The 21,862-nt window shown below is 46.1% G+C and overlaps 1 long non-coding RNA gene across 1 annotated transcript in view; it reads left to right on the top strand.

Annotated features, from left to right (window-relative positions):
* The first annotated feature begins 9,260 nt into the window (after positions 1–9,260).
* LOC309636270 overlaps positions 9,261–21,862 on the top strand; it is a 39,428-nt gene continuing 26,826 nt past the window's right edge. Inside the window, exon 1 of the long non-coding RNA XR_014249348.1 lies at positions 9,261–9,363. This is a non-coding gene — a long non-coding RNA (uncharacterized lncRNA). The remainder of the gene's footprint in view (positions 9,364–21,862) is intronic.

The following is a 21,862-nucleotide window of genomic DNA, read 5'->3' on the forward strand; positions in this document are numbered from 1 at the left end:
GGAGCATTGTGATGACAGGGGTCATGGATCACCGCAATTATAGAGGCCATGGAGCATTGTGAATACAAAGATCATGGAGCATTGAGATGACAGGTGTCACGGATCATTGTGATGACAAGGGTCCTGGAACCTTGTGATGACACGGTTCATGGAGCATTGTGATGACAAGGTTCTTCAAGCATTGTGATGACACGGGCATGGAGCATTATGATGACAAGAGTTCTGGAGCATTGTGATGACAAGGGTATGGAGCACTATGATTACAGGGGACCAGGCGCATTGTGATTACATGGGCAGTGAATATTGTGATGACAGGGGTCATGGAGCACTGTGATGACTAGTGTCATGGAACATTGTGATGACAGGAATCATGGAGCATTGTGATGAGAGGGGCCTTAGAGCATTATGATGATAGGCGTCATGGGGCATTGTGATGACAGCGGTCTTGGAGCATTGTGATGAAAGGGATCATGGAGCAATGTGCTTACAGGAGCCATGGAGCATTGTGAATGCATAGGCCATGGAGCAGTGTGATGACAGGGGTCAAGGAGCATTGTGATGTAAGTTGTCATGGAGCATTGTGATGACAAGTGTCCATGAACATTGTGATGACATGGTTCATGGAGCATTGTGTTGACAAGTGCCATGGCGAATTGTGATGACAGGTGTCATGGGGCATTGTGATGACAGTGGTCATGTAGAATTGTAATGACAGGTATCATGGAGGACTCTGACGACAGGGGCCGTGGAGCACTGTGATGACAGTGGTCATCTAGAATTGTGATGAAATATACCAGGGAGCATTGTGATGACAGGGGTCATGGATCACCGCAATTATAGGGGCCAGGGAGCATTGTGAATACAAAGATCATGGAGCATTGAGATGACAGGGGTCATGGATCATTGTGATGACAAGGGTCCTGGAACCTTGTGATGACACGGTTCATGGAGCATTGTGATGACAAGGTTCTTCAAGCATTGTGATGACACGGGCATGGAGCATTATGATGACAAGAGTTCTGGAGCATTGTGATGAAAAGGGTATGGAGCACTGTGATTACAGGAGACCAGGAGCATTGTGATTACATGGGCAGTGAATATTGTGATGACAGGGGTTCATGGAGCACTGTGATGACAAGTGTCATGGAACATTGTGATGACAGGGTTCATGGAGCATTGTGATGAGAGGGGCCTTGGAGCATTATGATGATAGGCCTCATGGGGCATTGTGATGACAGCAGTCTTGGAGCATTGTGATGAAAGGGATCATGGAGCAATGTGATTACAGGGGCCATGGAGCATTTTGAATGCATAGGCCATGCAGCAGTGTTATGACAGGGGTCATGGAGCGTTTTGATGAATGTGGTCATAGTGCATTGTGATGATAAGTGTCCAGGAACATTGTGATGACATGGATCATGGAGCATTGTGATGACAAGGGCCATGGCGAATTGTGATGACAGGTGTCATGGGGCATTGTGATGACAGTGGTCATCTAGGATTGTGATGAAAGGTAACATGGAGCACTGTGATAACAGGGGCCATGGAGCATTGTGATGACAAAGGCCATGGAGCATTTTGATGACTAGTGTCATGGAACATTGTGATGAGACGGGCATGGAGCATTATGATGCCAAGAGTTCTGGAGCATTGTGGTGACAAGGGCATGGAGCATTGTGATGACAAGGGCCATGGCCAATTCTGATGACAGGTGTCCTCGGGCATTGTGATGACAGAGGTTATCTAGCATTGTGATGAAAGGTACCATGGATCACTGTGATAACAGGGGCCATGGAGCATTGTGATGATAAAGGCCATGGAGCATTTTAATGAAAAGTGTCATGGAGAATTGTGATGAGTCGGGCATGGAGCATTATGATGACAAGAGTTCTGGAGCATTGCGTTGACAAGGGAATGGAGCATTGTGATTACAGGGACCATGGAGGAGAGTGATGACATCTGTCATAGAACATTGTACTGACAGGGGCCATGGAGCATTGTGATGACAGGTATAATGTGGCATTGTAATGACAGTGGTCATAGAGCATTGTGATGAAATGGATCATGGAGCAATGTGATTACAGGGACCATGTAGCATTGCGAATGCATAGGCTATGGAGCATTGTGATGACAGGAGTCAAGGAGCATTGTGATGTAAGTGGTCATGGATCATTGTGATGACACGGGTCATGGAGCATTGTGATGGCAAGGGCCATGGCGAATTGTGATGACATGTGTCTTGGGGCATTGTGATGACAGTGGTCATCTAGAATTGTGATAAAAGGTATCATGGAGCACTGTGATGACAGGGGCCATGGAGTATTGTAATGACAAGGCCATGGAACATTGTGATGACAAGTATCATGGAGCTTTGTGATGACACGAGCATTCATCATTATGATGACAAGAGTTCTGGAGCATTGTGATGACAAGGGCATGGAGCATTGTGATTACAGGGTCATGGAGCATTGTGATGACAACTCTCATGGAACATTGTGATGACAGGGTTCATGGAGCACTGTGATTAAAGGGGCCATGGAGCATTTTGATGACAAGGGCAGGCGAACATTTTGATTATCTTGGTAATGGAGCATTGTGATGACATGGGCAGGGAACATTGTGAAGACAGGTGTAATGGAACATTGTGATTACAGGGGACATGGAGCATTTTGATGACATGGGAAGGCAACATTGTGATGACAGGTGTCATGGAGCATTGTGATGACAATTGTCATGTAACGATGTGCTGACAGGGATCATGGAGCATTGTGATGAGACGGTCATTGGAGCATTGTGATGACAGGCGTACTGGAGCCTTCTGAGGAAAGGTGTCATGGGTCATTGTGATTACAGCGATCATGGAACATTGTGATGACAGTGGTCATGGAGCATTGTAATGACAGGGGCCATGGAGCATTGTGATGACAGGGGTCATGGGGCATTGTGATGACAGTGGTCATGGAGCATTGTGATGAAAGGGGTCATGGAGCACTGTGATCACAGGGGCCATGTATAATTGTGATGACAAAGGCCATGGAGCATTGTGATGACAGTTGTCATGGAGCATTGTGTTGAAAGGGGCATGGAGCATTGTGACGACAATGGTCATGGAGCATTGTGATGACTGGTATCATGGAGCATTGTTCTGAAAAAGGTCATGGGGAGTGTAATGACAAGTATCATGGAGGATGTGATGAAAGGAGTCATGGAGCATTGTGATTAAATGGATCATGAGGCATTTTGATGACAAGAGTCATGGAACATTGTGATGACAGGGCTAATGGAGCATTGTGATGACAAGGGCTATGGAGCATTGTGATGACTGGGGTCATGGAGCATTGTGATGAAAGGGGTCATGGATCACTACGATGACATGGGTAATGGAGCATTGTGATGATATGAGCATGGAGCATTGTGATGACAGGGGCCAGGGAGCATTGAGATGACAAGAGCAGGGAATATTGTGATGACAGCAGTCATGGATCATTGTGATGATACCTGTCATGGAACATTGTGCTGACAGGGGCTATAGAGCATTGTGATGACAGGTGTCATGTGGCATTGTGATGACAGTGGTCATAGAGCATTGTGATGACAGGGGTCAAGGAGCATTGTGATGAAAGTGGTCATGGAGCACTGTGATGACACAGGCATGGAGAATTATGATGACAAGAGTTCTGGAGCATTGTGATGACAAGGGTATGGAGCATTGTGATTACAGGGGACCAGGAGCATTGTGATTACATGGGCAGTGAATATTGTGATGACAGGGGTCATGGAGCACTGTGATGACTAGTGTCATGGAACATTGTGATGACAGGGATCATGGAGCATTGTGATGAGAGGGGCCTTGGAGCATTATAATGATAGGCATCATGGGGCATTGTGATGACAGCAGTCTTGGAGCATTGTGATGAAAGGGATCATGGAGCAATGTGATTAAAGGAGCCATGGAGCATTGTGAATGCATAGGCCATGGAGCAATGAAATGACAGGTGTCAAGGAGCATTGTGATGTAAGTTGTCATGGAGCATTGTGATGACAAGTGTCCATGAACATTGTGATGACATGGTTCATGGAGCATTGTGATGACAAGTGCCATGGCGAATTGTGATGACAGGTGTCATGGGGCATTGTGATGACAGTGGGCACGTAGTATTGTAATGAATGGTATCATGGAGGATTCTGACGACAGGGGCCGTGGAGCACTGTGATGACAGTGGTCATCTAGAATTGTGATGAAATATACCAGGGAGCATTGTGATGACAGGGGTCATGGATCACCGCAATTATAGGGGCCATGGAGCATTGTGAATACAAAGATCATGGAGCATTGAGATGACAGGGGTCGTGGATCATTGTGATGACAAGGGTCCTGGAACCTTGTGATGACACGGTTCATGGAGCATTGTGATGACAAGGTTCTTCAAGCATTGTGATGACACGGGCATGGAGCATTATGATGACAAGAGTTCTGGAGCATTGTGATGAAAAGGGTATGGAGCACTGTGATTACAGGGGACCAGGAGCATTGTGATTACATGGGCAGTGAATATTGTGATGACAGGGGTTCATGGAGCACTGTGATGACAAGTGTCATGGAACACTGTGATGACAGGGTTCATGGAGCATTGTGATGAATGTGGTCATCGTTCATTGTGATGATAAGTGTCCAGGAACATTGTGATGACATGGATCATGGAGCATTGTGATGACAAGGGCCATGGCGAATTGTGATGACAGGTGTCATGGGGCATTGTGATGACAGTGGCCATCTAGAATTGAGATGAAAGGTAACATGGAGCACTGTCATAACAGGTGCCATGGAGCATTGTGATGACAAAGGCGATGGAGCATTTTGATGACAAGTGTCAAGGAGCATTGTGATGAGACGGGCATGGAGCATTATGATGCCAAGTGTTCTGGAGCATTGTGGTGACAAAGCCATGGAGCATTTTGATGACCTGAGTCATGGAACATTGTGATGACAGGGATAATGGAGCATTGTAATGACAAGCGCTATGGAGCATTGTGATGACTGGGGTCATGGAGCATTGTGATGAAAGGGGTCATGGATCACTACGATGACATGGGTAATGGAGCATTGTGATGATATGAGCATGGAGCATTGTGATGACAGGGGCCAGGGAGCATTGAGATGACAAGGGCAGGGAATATTGTGATGACAGCAGTCATGGATCATTGTGATGATACCTGTCATGGAACATTGTGCTGACAGGGGCTATAGAGCATTGTGATGACAGGTGTCATGTGGCATTGTGATGACAGTGGTCATAGAGCATTGTGATGAAAAGGATCATGGAACAATGTGATTACAGGGGACATGGAGCATTGTGAATACATAGGCCATGGAGCATTGTGATGACAGGGGTCAAGGAGCATTGTGATGAAAGTGGTCATGGAGCACTGTGATGACACGGGCATGGAGCATTATGATGACAAGAGTTCTGGAGCATTGTGATGACAAGGGTATGGAGCATTGTGATTACAGTGGACCAGGAGCATTGTGATTACATGGGCAGTGAATATTGTGATGACAAGGGTTCATGGAGCACTGTGATGACTAGTGTCATGGATCATTGTGATGACAGTGATCATGGAGCATTGTGATGAGAGGGGCCTTGGAGCATTATGATGATAGGCGTCATGGGGCATTGTGATGACAGCGGTCTTGGAGCATTGTGATGAAAGGGATCATGGAGCAATGTGATTACAGGGGCCATGGAGCATTGTGAATGCATAGGCCATGGAGCAATGAAATGACAGGGGTCAAGGAGCATTGTGATGTAAGTTGTCATGGAGCATTGTGATGACAAGTGTCCATGAACATTGTGATGACATGGTTCATGGAGCATTGTGATGACAAGTGCCATGGCGAATTGTGATGACAGGTGTCATGGGGCATTGTGATGACAGTGGGCACGTAGTATTGTAATGAATGGTATCATGGAGGATTCTGACGACAGGGGCCGTGGAGCACTGTGATGACAGTGGTCATCTAGAATTGTGATGAAATATACCAGGGAGCACTGTGATGACAGGGGTCATGGATCACCGCAATTATAGGGGCCATGGAGCATTGTGAATACAAAGATCATGGAGCATTGAGATGACAGGGGTCATGGATCATTGTGATGACAAGGGTCCTGGAACCTTGTGATGACACGGTTCATGGAGCATTGTGATGACAAGGTTCTTCAAGCATTGTGATGACACGGGCATGGAGCATTATGATGACAAGAGTTCTGGAGCATTGTGATGAAAAGGGTATGGAGCACTGTGATTACAGGGGACCAGGAGCATTGTGATTACATGGGCAGTGAATATTGTGATGACAGGGGTTCATGGAGCACTGTGATGACAAGTGTCATGGAACATTGTGATGACAGGGTTCATGGAGCATTGTGATGAATGTGGTCATCGTTCATTGTGATGATAAGTGTCCAGGAATATTGTGATGACATGGATCATGGAGCATTGTGATGACAAGGGCCATGGCGAATTGTGATGACAGGTGTCATGGGGCATTGTGATGACAGTGGCCATCTAGAATTGAGATGAAAGGTAACATGGAGCACTGTCATAACAGGTGCCATGGAGCATTGTGATGACAAAGGCGATGGAGCATTTTGATGACAAGTGTCAAGGAGCATTGTGATGAGACGGGCATGGAGCATTATGATGCCAAGAGTTCTGGAGCATTGTGGTGACAAGGGCATGGAGCATTGTGATGACAAAGCCATGGAGCATTTTGATGACCTGAGTCATGGAACACTGTGATGACAGGGATAATGGAGCATTGTGATGACAAGCGCTATGGAGCATTGTGATGACTGGGGTCATGGAGCATTGTGATGAAAGGGGTCATGGATCACTACGATGACATGAGTAATGGAGCATTGTGATGATATGAGCATGGAGCATTGTGATGACAGGGGCCAGGGAGCATTGAGAATGACAAAGGCAGGGAACATTGTGATGACAGCAGTCATGGATCATTGTGATGATACCTGTCATGGAACATTGTGCTGACAGGGGCTATAGAGCATTGTGATGACAGGTGTCATGTGGCATTGTGATGACAGTGGTCATGAGCATTGTGATGACAGGGGTCAAGGAGCATTGTGATGAAAGTGGTCATGGAGCACTGTGATGACACGGGGATGGAGCATTATGATGACAAGAGTTCTGGAGCATTGTGATGACAAGGGTATGGAGCATTGTGATTACAGGGGACCAGGAGCATTGTGATTACATGGGCAGTGAATATTGTGATGACAGGGGTCATGGAGCACTGTGATGACTAGTGTCATGGAACATTGGGAGGACAGGGATCATGGAGCATTGTGATTAAGAGTGGCCTTGGAGCATTATGATGATAGGCATATGGGGCATTGTAATGACAGGGGTCTTGGAGCATTGTGATGAAAGGGATCATGGAGCAATGTGATTACAGGAGCCATGGAGCATTGTGATGAGAAAGGCCATGGAGCATTTTGATGACAAGTGTCATGGAGCATTGTGATGAGACGGGCATGGAGCATTATGATGCCAAGAGTTCTGGAGCATTGTGGTGACAAGGGCATGGAGCATTGTGATAACAAGGGCCATGGCCAATTCTGATGACAGGTGTCCTCGGGCATTGTGATGACAGAGGTTATCTAGCATTGTGATGAAAGGTACCATGGATCACTGTGATAACAGGGGCCATGGAGCATTGTGATGATAAAGGCCATGGAGCATTTTAATGAAAAGTGTCATGGAGAATTGTGATGAGACGGGCATGGAGCATTATGATGACAAGAGTTCTGGAGCATTGCGTTGACAAGGGAATGGAGCATTGTGATTACAGGGACCATGGAGGAGAGTGATGACATCTGTCATGGAACATTGTGCTGACAGGGGCCATGGAGCATTGTGATGACAGGTATAATGTGGCATTGTAATGACAGTGGTCATAGAGCATTGTGATGAAATGGATCATGGAGCAATGTGATTACAGGGACCATGTAGCATTGCGAATGCATAGGCTATGGAGCATTGTGATGACAGGAGTCAAGGAGCATTGTGATGTAAGTGGTCATGGATCATTGTGATGACAAGTTTCCTGGACCATTGTGATGACACGGGTCATGGAGCATTGTGATGGCAAGGGCCATGGCGAATTGTGATGACATGTGTCTTGGGGCATTGTGATGACAGTGGTCATCTAGAATTGTGATAAAAGGTATCATGGAGCACTGTGATGACAGGGGCCATGGATTATTGTAATGACAAGGCCATGGAACATTGTGATGACAAGTATCATGGAGCTTTGTGATGACACGAGCATTCATCATTATGATGACAAGAGTTCTGGAGCATTGTGATGACAAGGGCATGGAGCATTGTGATTACAGGGTCATGGAGCATTGTGATGACAACTGTCATGGAGCATTTTGATGACAAGGGCAGGCGAACATTTTGATTACCTTGGTAATGGAGCATTGTGATGACATGGGCAGGGAACATTGTGAAGACAGGTGTAATGGAACATTGTGATTACAGGGGACATGGAGCATTTTGATGACATGGGCAGGCAACATTGTGATGACAGTGGTCATGGAGCATTTTGATGAAAGGGGTCATGGAGCACTGTGATCACAGGGGCCATGTATAATTGTGATGACAAAGGCCAGGGAGCATTGTGATGACAGTTGTCATGGAGCATTGTGTTGAAAGGGGCATGGAGCATTGTGACGACAATGGTCATGGAGCATTGTGATGACTGGTATCATGGAGCATTTTTCTGAAAAAGGTCATGGGGCAGTGTAATGACAAGTATCATGGAGGATGTGATGAAAGGAGTCATGGAGCATTGTGATTAAATGGATCATGAGGCATTTTGATGACAAGAGTCATGGAACATTGTGATGACAGGGCTAATGGAGCATTGTGATGACAAGGGCTATGGAGCATTGTGATGACTGGGGTCATGGAGCATTGTGATGAAAGGGGTCATGGATCACTACGATGACATGGGTAATGGAGCATTCTGATGATATGAGCATGGCGCATTGTGATGAGAGGGGCCAGGGAGCATTGAGATGACAAGGGCAGGGAACATTGTGATGACAGCAGACATGGACCATTGTGATGATACCTGTCATGGAACATTGTGCTGACAGGGGCTATAGAGCATTGTGATGACAGGTGTCATGTGGCATTGTGATGACAGTGGTCATAGAGCATTGTGATGACAGGGGTCAAGGAGCATTGTGATGAAAGTGGTCATGGGGCACAGTGATGACACGGGCATGGAGAATTATGATGACAAGAATTCTGGAGCATTGTGATGACAAGGTTATGGAGCATTGTGATTACAGGGGACAAGGAGCATTTTGATTACATGGGCAGTGAATATTGTGATGACAGGGGTCATGGAGCACTGTGATGACTAGTGTCATGGAACATTGTGATGAGAGGGATCATGGAGCAATGTGATTACAGGAGCCATGGAGCATTGTGAATGCATAGGCCATGGAGCAATGGAATGACAGGGTTCAAGGAGCGTTGTGATGTAAGTTGTCATGGAGCATTGTGATGACTATTGTCCATGAACATTGTGATGACATGGTTCATGGAGCATTGTGATGACAGGTGTCATGTGGAATTGTGATGAGAGCGGTCATATAGAATTGTGATGAAAGGTATCAGGGAGGACTCTGCTGACAGGGGCCGTGGAGCACTGTGATGACAGTGGTCATCTAGAATTGTGATGAAATATACCAGGGAGCATTGTGATGACAGGGGTCATGGATCACCGCAATTATAGAGGCCATGGAGCATTGTGAATACAAAGATCATGGAGCATTGAGATGACAGGGGTCACAGATCATTGTGATGACAAGGGTCCTGGAACCTTCTGATGACACGGTTCATGGAGCATTGTGATGACAAGGTTCTTCAAGCATTGTGATGACACGGGCATGGAGCATTATGATGACAAGAGTTCTGGAGCATTGTGATGACAAGGGTATGGAGCACTATGATTACAGGGGACCAGGAGCATTGTGATTACATGGGCAGTGAATATTGTGATGACAGGGGTCATGGAGGACTGTGATGACTAGTGTCATGGAATATTGTGATGACAGAAATCATGGAGCATTGTGATGAGAGGGGCCTAAGAGCATTATGATGATAGGCGTCATGGGGCATTGTGATGACAGCGGTCTTGGAGCATTGTGATGAAAGGGAACATGGAGCAATGTGCTTACAGGAGCCATGGAGCATTGTGAATGCATAGGCCATGGAGCAATGAAATGACAGGGGTCAAGGAGCATTGTGATGTAAGTTCTCATGGAGCATTGTGATGACAAGTGTCCATGAACATTGTGATGACATGGTTCATGGAGCATTGTGATGACAAGTGCCATGGCGAATTGTGATGACAGGTGTCATGGGGCATTGTGATGACAGTGGTCATGTAGAATTGTAATGAAAGGTATCATGGAGGACTCTGACGACAGGGGCCGTGGAGCACTGTGATGACAGTGGTCATCTAGAATTGTGATGAAATATACCAGGGAGCATTGTGATGACAGCGGTCATGGATCACCGCAATTATAGGGGCCAGGGAGCATTGTGAATACAAAGATCATGGAGCATTGAGATGACAGGGGTCATAGATCATTGTGATGACAAGGGTCCTGGAACCTTGTGATGACACGGTTCATGGAGCATTGTGATGACAAGGTTCTTCAAGCATTGTGATGACACGGGCATGGAGCATTATGATGACTAGAGTTCTGGAGCATTGTGATGAAAAGGGTATGGAGCACTGTGATTACAGGAGACCAGGAGCATTGTGATTACATGGGCAGTGAATATTGTGATGACAGGGGTTCATGTAGCACTGTGATGACAAGTGTCATGGAACAATGTAATGACAGGGTTCATGGAGCATTGTGATGAGAGGGGCCTTGGAGCATTATGTTGATACGCGTCATGGGGCCTTGTGATTACAGCGGTCTTGGAGCATTGTGATGAAAGGGATCATGGAGCAATGTGATTACAGGGGCCATGGAGCATTTTGAATGCATAGGCCATGGAGCAGTGTGATGACAGGGATCATGGAGCATTGTGATGAATGTGGTCATAGTTCATTGTGATGATAAGTGTCCAGGAACAGTGTGATGACATGGATCATGGAGCATTGTGATGACAAGGGCCATGGCGAATTGTGATGACAGGTGTCATGGGGACTTGTGATGACAGTGGTCATCTAGAATTGTGATGAAAGGTAACATGGAGCACTATGATAACAGGGGCCATGGAGCATTGTGATGACAAAGGCCATGGAGCATTTTGATGACAAGTGTCATGGAGCATTGTGATGAGACGGGCATGGAGCATTATGATGCCCAGAGTTCTGGAGCATTGTGGTGACAAGGGCATGGAGCATTGTGATGGCAAGGGCCATGGCGAATTGTGATGACATGTGTCTTGGGGCATTGTGATGACAGTGGTCATCTAGAATTGTGATAAAAGGTATCATGGAGCACTGTGATGACAGGGGCCATGGAGTATTGTAATGAAAAGGCCATGGAGCATTGTGATGACAAGTATCATGGAGCTTTGTGATGACACGAGCATTCATCATTATGATGACAAGAGTTCTGGAGCATTGTGATGACAAGGGCATGGAGCATTGTGATTACAGGGTCATGGAGCATTGTGATGACAACTCTCATGGAACATTGTGATGACAGGGTTCATGGAGCATTGTGATTAAAGGGGCCATGGAGCATTTTGATGAAAAGGGCAGGCGAACATTTTGATTACATTGGTAATGGAGCATTGTGATGACATGGGCAGGGAACATTGTGAAGACAGGTGTAATGGAACATTGTGATTACAGGGGACATGGAGCATTTTGATGACATGGGCAGGCAACATTGTGATGACAGGTGTCATGGAGCATTGTGATGACAATTGTCATGGAACGTTGTGCTGACAGGGATCATGCAGCATTGTAATGAGACGGTCATTGGAGCATTGTGATGACAGGCGTACTGGAGCGTTCTGAGGAAAGGTGTCATGGGTCATTGTGATTACAGCGATCATGGAACATTGTGATGACAGTGGTCATGGAGCATTGTAATGACAGGGGCCATGGAGCATTGTGATGACAGGGTTCATGGGGCATTGTGATGACAGTGGTCATGGAGCATTGTGATGAAAGGGGTCATGGAGCACTGTGATCACAGGGGCCATGTATAATTGTGATGACAAAGGCCATGGAGCATTGTGATGACAGTTGTCATGGAGCATTGTGTTGAAAGGGGCATGGAGCATTGTGACGACAATGGTCATGGAGCATTGTGATGACTGGTATCATGGAGCATTGTTCTGAAAAAGGTCATGGGGAGTGTAATGACAAGTATCATGGAGGATGTGATGAAAGGAGTCATGGAGCATTGTGATTAAATGGATCATGAGGCATTTTGATGACAAGAGTCATGGAACATTGTGATGACAGGGCTAATGGAGCATTGTGATGACAAGGGCTATGGAGCATTGTGATGACTGGGGTCATGGAGCATTGTGATGAAAGGGGTCATGGATCACTACGATGACATGGGTAATGGAGCATTGTGATGATATGAGCATGGAGCATTGTGATGACAGGGGCCAGGGAGCATTGAGATGACAAGGGCAGGGAATATTGTGATGACAGCAGTCATGGATCATTGTGATGATACCTGTCATGGAACATTGTGCTGACAGGGGCTATAGAGCATTGTGATGACAGGTGTCATGTGGCATTGTGATGACAGTGGTCATAGAGCATTGTGATGACAGGGGTCAAGGAGCATTGTGATGAAAGTGGTCATGGAGCACTGTGATGACAGGAGCATGGAGAATTATGATGACAAGGGTTCTGGAGCTATGTGATGACAAGGGTATGGAGCATTGTGATTACAGGGGACCAGGAGCATTGTGATTACATGGGCAGTGAATATTGTGATGACAGGGGTCATGGAGCACTGTGATGACTAGTGTCATGGAACATTGTGATGACAGGGATCATGGAGCATTGTGATGAGAGGGGCCTTGGAGCATTATGATGATAGGCGTCATGGGGCATTGTGATGACAGCAGTCTTGGAGCATTGTGATGAAAGGGATCATGGAGCAATGTGATTACAGGAGCCATGGAGCATTGTGAATGCATAGGCCATGGAGCAATGAAATGACAGGGGTCAAGGAGCATTGTGATGTAAGTTGTCATGGAGCATTGTGATGACTATTGTCCATGAACATTGTGATGACATGGTTCATGGAGCATTGTGATGACAGGTGTCATGTGGAATTGTGATGAGAGCGGTCATATAGAATTGTGATGAAAGGTATCAGGGAGGATTCTGATGACAGGGGCCGTGGAGCACTGTGATGACAGTGGTCATCTAGAATTGTGATGAAATATACCAGGGAGCATTGTGATGACAGGGGTCATGGATCACCGCAATTATAGGGGCCATGGAGCATTGTGAATACAAAGATCTTGGAGCATTGAGATGACAGGTGTCACGGATCATTGTGATGACAAGGGTCCTGGAACCTTGTGATGACACGGTTCATGGAGCATTGTGATGACAAGGTTCTTCAAGCATTGTGATGACACGGGCATGGAGCATTATGATGACAAGAGTTCTGGAGCATTGTGATGAAAAGGGTATGGAGCATTGTGATTACAGGGGACCAGGAGCATTGTGATTACATGGGCAGTGAATATTGTGATGACAGGGGTTAATGGAGCACTGTGTTGACTAGTGTCATGGATCATTGTGATGACAGGGATCATGGAGCATTGTGATGAGAGGGGCCTTGGAGCATTATGATGATAGGCGTCATGGGGCATTTTGATGACAGCGGTCTTGGAGCATTGTGATTAAAGGGATCATGGAGCAATGTGATTACAGGAGCCATGGAGCATTGTGAATGCATAGGCCATGGAGCAATGAAATGACAGGGGTCAAGGAGCATTGTGATGTAAGTTGTCATGGAGCATTGTGATCACAAGTGTCCATGAATATTGTGATGACATCGTTCATGGAGCATTGTGATGACAGGTGTCATGTAGAATTGTAATGAAAAGTATCATGGAGGACTCTGATGACAGGGGCCGTGGAGCCCTGTGTTGACAGTGGTCATCTAGAATTGTGATGAAATATACCAGGGAGTATTGTGATGACAGGGGTCATGGATCACCGCAATTATAGGGGCCAGGGAGCATTGTGAATACAAAGATCATGGAGCATTGAGATGACAGGGGTCATGGATCATTGTGATGACAAGGCTCCTGGAACCTGGTGATGACACGGTTAATGGAGCATTGTGATGACAAGGTTCTTCAAGCATTGTGATGACACGGGCATGGAGCATTATGATGACAAGAGTTCTGGAGCATTGTGATGAAAAGGGTATGGAGCACTGTGATTACAGGGGACCAGGAGCATTGTGATTACATGGGCAGTGAATATTGTGATGACAGGCGTTCATGGAGCACTGTGATGACAAGTGTCATGGCACATTGTGATGACAGGGTTCATGGAGCATTGTGATGAGAGGGGCCTTGGAGCATTATGATGATAGGCGTCATGGGGTATTGTGATGAGAGTGGTCATAGAACATTGTGATGAAAGGGATCATGGAGCAATGTGATTAAAGGGGCCATGGAGCATTTTGAATGCATAGTCCATGGAGCAGAGTGATGACAGGTGTCATGGATCACCGCAATTATAGGGGCCATGGAGCATTGTGAATACAAAGATCATGGAGCATTGAGATGACAGGGGTCATGGAGTATTGTAATGACAAGGCCATGGAACATTGTAATGACAAGTATCATGGAGCTTTTTGATGACACGAGCATTCATCATTATGATGACAAGAGTTCTGGAGCATTGTGATGACAAGGGCATGGAGCATTGTGATTACAGTGTCATGGAGCATTGTGATGACAACTGTCATGGAACATTGTGATGACAGGGTTCATGGAGCATTGTGATTAAAGGGGCCATGGAGCATTTTGATGACAAGGGCAGGCGAACATTTTGATTACATTGATAATGGAGCATTGTGATGACATGGGCAGGGAACATTGTGAAGACAGGTGTAATGGAACATTGTGATTACAGGGGACATGGAGCATTTTGATGACATGGGCAGGCAACATTGTGATGACAGGTGTCTTGGAGCATTGTGAAGACAATTGTCATGTAACTTTGTGCTGACAGGGATCATGGAGCATTGTGATGACAGGCGTACTGGAGCCTTCTTAGGAATGGTGTCATGAGTCATTGTGATTACAGCGATCATGGAACATTGTGATGACAGTGGTCATGGAGCATTGTGATGAAAGGGGTCATGGAGCACTGTGATCACAGGAGCCATGTATAATTGTGATGACAAAGGCCATGGAGCATTGTGATGACAGTTGTCATGGAGCATTGTGTTGAAAGGGGCATGGAGCACTGTGACGACAATGGTCATGGAGCATTGTGATGACTGGTATCATGGAGCATTGTTCCGAAAAAGGTCATGGGGCAGTGTAATGACAAGTATCATGGAGGATGTGATGAATGGAGTCATGGAGCATTGTGATTAAATGGATCATGAGGCATTTTGATGACAAGAGTCATGGAACATTGTGATGACAGGGATCATGGAGCATTGTGATGAGAGGGGCCTTGGAGCATTATGATGATAGGCATCATGGGGCATTGTGATGACAGCAGTCTTGGAGCATTGTGATGAAAGGGATCATGGAGCAATGTGATTAAAGGAGCCATGGAGCATTGTGAATGCATGGGCCATGGAGCAATGAAATGACAGGGGTCAAGGAGCATAGTGATGTAAGTTGTCATGGAGCATTGTGATGACAAGTGTCCATGAACATTGTGATGACATGGTTCATGGAGCATTGTGATGACAAGTGCCATGGCGAATTGTGATGACAGGTGTCATGGGGCATTGTGATGACAGTGGTCACGTAGTATTGTAATGAAAGGTATCATGGAGGATTCTGACGACAGGGGCCGTGGAGCACTGTGATGACAGTGGTCATCTAGAATTGTGATGAAATATACCAGGGAGCATTGTGATGACAGGGGTCATGGATCACCGCAATTATAGGGGCCATGGAGCATTGTGAATACAAAGATCATGGAGCATTGAGATGACAGGGGTCATGGATCATTGTGATGACAAGGGTCCTCGAACCTTGTGATGACACGGTTCATGGAGCATTGTGATGACAAGGTTCTTCAAGCACTGTGATGACACGGGCATGGAGCATTATGATGACAAGAGTTCTGGAGCATTGTGATGAAAAGTGTATGGAGCACTGTGATTACAGGGGACCAGGAGCATTGTGATTACATGGGCAGTGAATATTGTGATGACAGGGGTTCATGGAGCACTGTGATGACAAGTGTCATGGAACATTGTGATGACAGGGTTCATGGAGCATTGTGATGACAGGTGTCATGTGGAATTGTGATGAGAGCGGTCATATAGAATTGTGATGAAAGGTATCAGGGAGGACTCTGATGACAGGGGCCGTGGAGCACTGTGATGACAGTGGTCATCTAGAATTGTGATGAAATATACCAGGGAGCATTGTGATGACAGGGGTCATGGATCACCGCAATTATAGGGGCCATGGAGCATTGTGAATACAAAGATCATGGAGCATTGAGATGACAGGGGTCACGGATCATTGTGATGACAAGGGTCCTGGAACCTTGTGATGACACGGTTCATGGAGCATTGTGATGACAAGGTTCTTCAAGCATTGTGATGACACGGACATGGAGCATTATGATGACAAGAGTTCTGGAGCATTGTGATCACAAGGGTATGGAGAATTATGATTACAGGGGACCAGGAGCATTGTGATTACATGGGCAGTGAATATTGTGATGACAGGGGTCATGGAGCACTGTGATGACTAGTGTCATGGAACATTGTGATGACATGGATCATGGAGCATTGTGATGACAAGGGCCATGGCGAATTGTGATGACAGGTGTCATGGGGCCTTGTGATGACAGTGGTCATCTAGAATTGTGATGAAAGGTAACATGGAGCACTGTGATAACAGGGGCCATGGAGCATTGTGATGACAAAGGCCATGGAGCATTTTGATGACAAGTGTCATGGAGCATTGTGATGAGACGGGCATGGAGCATTATGATGCCAAGAGTTCTGGAGCATTGTGGTGACAAGGGCATGGAGCATTGTGATGACAAAGGCCATGGAGCATTTTGATGACCAGAGTCATGGAACATTGTGATGACAGGGATAATGGAGCATTGTGATGAGAAGGGCTATGGAGCATTGTGATGACTGGGGTCATGGAGCATTGTGATGAAAGGGGTCAGGGATCACTACGATGACATGGGTAATGGAGCATTGTGATGATATGAGCATGGAGCATTCTGATGACAGGGGCCAGGGAGCATGAGAATGACAAGGGCAGGGAACATTGTGATGACAGCAGTCATGGATCATTGTGATGATACCTGTCATGGAACATTGTGCTGACAGGGGCTATAGAGCATTGTGATGACAGGTGTCATGTGGCATTGTGATGACAGTGGTCATAGAGCATTGTGATGAAAAGGATCATGGAACAATGTGATTACAGGGGCCATGGAGCATTGTGAATACATAGGCCATGGAGCATTGTGATGACAGGGGTCAAGGAGCATTGTGATGAAAGTGGACATGGAGCACTGTGATGACACGGGCATGGAGCATTATGATGACAAGAGTTCTGGAGCATTGTGATGACAAGGGTATGGAGCATTGTGATTACAGGGGACCAGGAGCATTGTGATTACATGGGCAGTGAATATTGTGATGACAGGGGTTAATGGAGCACTGTGTTGACTAGTGTCATGGATCATTGTGATGACAGGGATCATGGAGCATTGTGATGAGAGGGGCCTTGGAGCATTATGATGATAGGCGTCATGGGGCATTTTGATGACAGCGGTCTTGGAGCATTGTGATTAAAGGGATCATGGAGCAATGTGATTACAGGAGCCATGGAGCATTGTGAATGCATAGGCCATGGAGCAATGAAATGACAGGGGTCAAGGAGCATTGTGATGTAAGTTGTCATGGAGCATTGTGATCACAAGTGTCCATGAATATTGTGATGACATCGTTCATGGAGCATTGTGATGACAGGTGTCATGTAGAATTGTAATGAAAAGTATCATGGAGGACTCTGATGACAGGGGCCGTGGAGCCCTGTGTTGACAGTGGTCATCTAGAATTGTGATGAAATATACCAGGGAGTATTGTGATGACAGGGGTCATGGATCACCGCAATTATAGGGGCCAGGGAGCATTGTGAATACAAAGATCATGGAGCATTGAGATGACAGGGGTCATGGATCATTGTGATGACAAGGCTCCTGGAACCTGGTGATGACACGGTTAATGGAGCATTGTGATGACAAGGTTCTTCAAGCATTGTGATGACACGGGCATGGAGCATTATGATGACAAGAGTTCTGGAGCATTGTGATGAAAAGGGTATGGAGCACTGTGATTACAGGGGACCAGGAGCATTGTGATTACATGGGCAGTGAATATTGTGATGACAGGCGTTCATGGAGCACTGTGATGACAAGTGTCATGGCACATTGTGATGACAGGGTTCATGGAGCATTGTGATGAGAGGGGCCTTGGAGCATTATGATGATAGGCGTCATGGGGTATTGTGATGAGAGTGGTCATAGAACATTGTGATGAAAGGGATCATGGAGCAATGTGATTAAAGGGGCCATGGAGCATTTTGAATGCATAGTCCATGGAGCAGAGTGATGACAGGTGTCATGGATCACCGCAATTATAGGGGCCATGGAGCATTGTGAATACAAAGATCATGGAGCATTGAGATGACAGGGGTCATGGAGTATTGTAATGACAAGGCCATGGAACATTGTAATGACAAGTATCATGGAGCTTTTTGATGACACGAGCATTCATCATTATGATGACAAGAGTTCTGGAGCATTGTGATGACAAGGGCATGGAGCATTGTGATTACAGTGTCATGGAGCATTGTGATGACAACTGTCATGGAACATTGTGATGACAGGGTTCATGGAGCATTGTGATTAAAGGGGCCATGGAGCATTTTGATGACAAGGGCAGGCGAACATTTTGATTACATTGATAATGGAGCATTGTGATGACATGGGCAGGGAACATTGTGAAGACAGGTGTAATGGAACATTGTGATTACAGGGGACATGGAGCATTTTGATGACATGGGCAGGCAACATTGTGATGACAGGTGTCTTGGAGCATTGTGAAGACAATTGTCATGTAACTTTGTGCTGACAGGGATCATGGAGCATTGTGATGACAGGCGTACTGGAGCCTTCTTAGGAATGGTGTCATGAGTCATTGTGATTACAGCGATCATGGAACATTGTGATGACAGTGGTCATGGAGCATTGTGATGAAAGGGGTCATGGAGCACTGTGATCACAGGAGCCATGTATAATTGTGATGACAAAGGCCATGGAGCATTGTGATGACAGTTGTCATGGAGCATTGTGTTGAAAGGGGCATGGAGCACTGTGACGACAATGGTCATGGAGCATTGTGATGACTGGTATCATGGAGCATTGTTCCGAAAAAGGTCATGGGGCAGTGTAATGACAAGTATCATGGAGGATGTGATGAATGGAGTCATGGAGCATTGTGATTAAATGGATCATGAGGCATTTTGATGACAAGAGTCATGGAACATTGTGATGACAGGGATCATGGAGCATTGTGATGAGAGGGGCCTTGGAGCATTATGATGATAGGCATCATGGGGCATTGTGATGACAGCAGTCTTGGAGCATTGTGATGAAAGGGATCATGGAGCAATGTGATTAAAGGAGCCATGGAGCATTGTGAATGCATGGGCCATGGAGCAATGAAATGACAGGGGTCAAGGAGCATAGTGATGTAAGTTGTCATGGAGCATTGTGATGACAAGTGTCCATGAACATTGTGATGACATGGTTCATGGAGCATTGTGATGACAAGTGCCATGGCGAATTGTGATGACAGGTGTCATGGGGCATTGTGATGACAGTGGTCACGTAGTATTGTAATGAAAGGTATCATGGAGGATTCTGACGACAGGGGCCGTGGAGCACTGTGATGACAGTGGTCATCTAGAATTGTGATGAAATATACCAGGGAGCATTGTGATGACAGGGGTCATGGATCACCGCAATTATAGGGGCCATGGAGCATTGTGAATACAAAGATCATGGAGCATTGAGATGACAGGGGTCATGGATCATTGTGATGACAAGGGTCCTCGAACCTTGTGATGACACGGTTCATGGAGCATTGTGATGACAAGGTTCTTCAAGCACTGTGATGACACGGGCATGGAGCATTATGATGACAAGAGTTCTGGAGCATTGTGATGAAAAGTGTATGGAGCACTGTGATTACAGGGGACCAGGAGCATTGTGATTACATGGGCAGTGAATATTGTGATGACAGGGGTTCATGGAGCACTGTGATGACAAGTGTCATGGAACATTGTGATGACAGGGTTCATGGAGCATTGTGATGACAGGTGTCATGTGGAATTGTGATGAGAGCGGTCATATAGAATTGTGATGAAAGGTATCAGGGAGGACTCTGATGACAGGGGCCGTGGAGCACTGTGATGACAGTGGTCATCTAGAATTGTGATGAAATATACCAGGGAGCATTGTGATGACAGGGGTCATGGATCACCGCAATTATAGGGGCCATGGAGCATTGTGAATACAAAGATCATGGAGCATTGAGATGACAGGGGTCACGGATCATTGTGATGACAAGGGTCCTGGAACCTTGTGATGACACGGTTCATGGAGCATTGTGATGACAAGGTTCTTCAAGCATTGTGATGACACGGACATGGAGCATTATGATTACAAGAGTTCTGGAGCATTGTGATCACAAGGGTATGGAGAATTATGATTACAGGGGACCAGGAGCATTGTGATTACATGGGCAGTGAATATTGTGATGACAGGGGTCATGGAGCACTGTGATGACTAGTGTCATGGAACATTGTGATGACATGGATCATGGAGCATTGTGATGACAAGGGCCATGGCGAATTGTGATGACAGGTGTCATGGGGCCTTGTGATGACAGTGGTCATCTAGAATTGTGATGAAAGGTAACATGGAGCACTGTGATAACAGGGGCCATGGAGCATTGTGATGACAAAGGCCATGGAGCATTTTGATGACAAGTGTCATGGAGCATTGTGATGAGACGGGCATGGAGCATTATGATGCCAAGAGTTCTGGAGCATTGTGGTGACAAGGGCATGGAGCATTGTGATGACAAAGGCCATGGAGCATTTTGATGACCAGAGTCATGGAACATTGTGATGACAGGGATAATGGAGCATTGTGATGAGAAGGGCTATGGAGCATTGTGATGACTGGGGTCATGGAGCATTGTGATGAAAGGGGTCAGGGATCACTACGATGACATGGGTAATGGAGCATTGTGATGATATGAGCATGGAGCATTCTGATGACAGGGGCCAGGGAGCATGAGAATGACAAGGGCAGGGAACATTGTGATGACAGCAGTCATGGATCATTGTGATGATACCTGTCATGGAACATTGTGCTGACAGGGGCTATAGAGCATTGTGATGACAGGTGTCATGTGGCATTGTGATGACAGTGGTCATAGAGCATTGTGATGAAAAGGATCATGGAACAATGTGATTACAGGGGCCATGGAGCATT

Source organism: Balaenoptera borealis (genome assembly GCF_965194805.1).
Source record: "Balaenoptera borealis genome assembly, chromosome: 10".
Taxonomy (NCBI): Eukaryota; Metazoa; Chordata; class Mammalia; order Artiodactyla; family Balaenopteridae; genus Balaenoptera; species Balaenoptera borealis.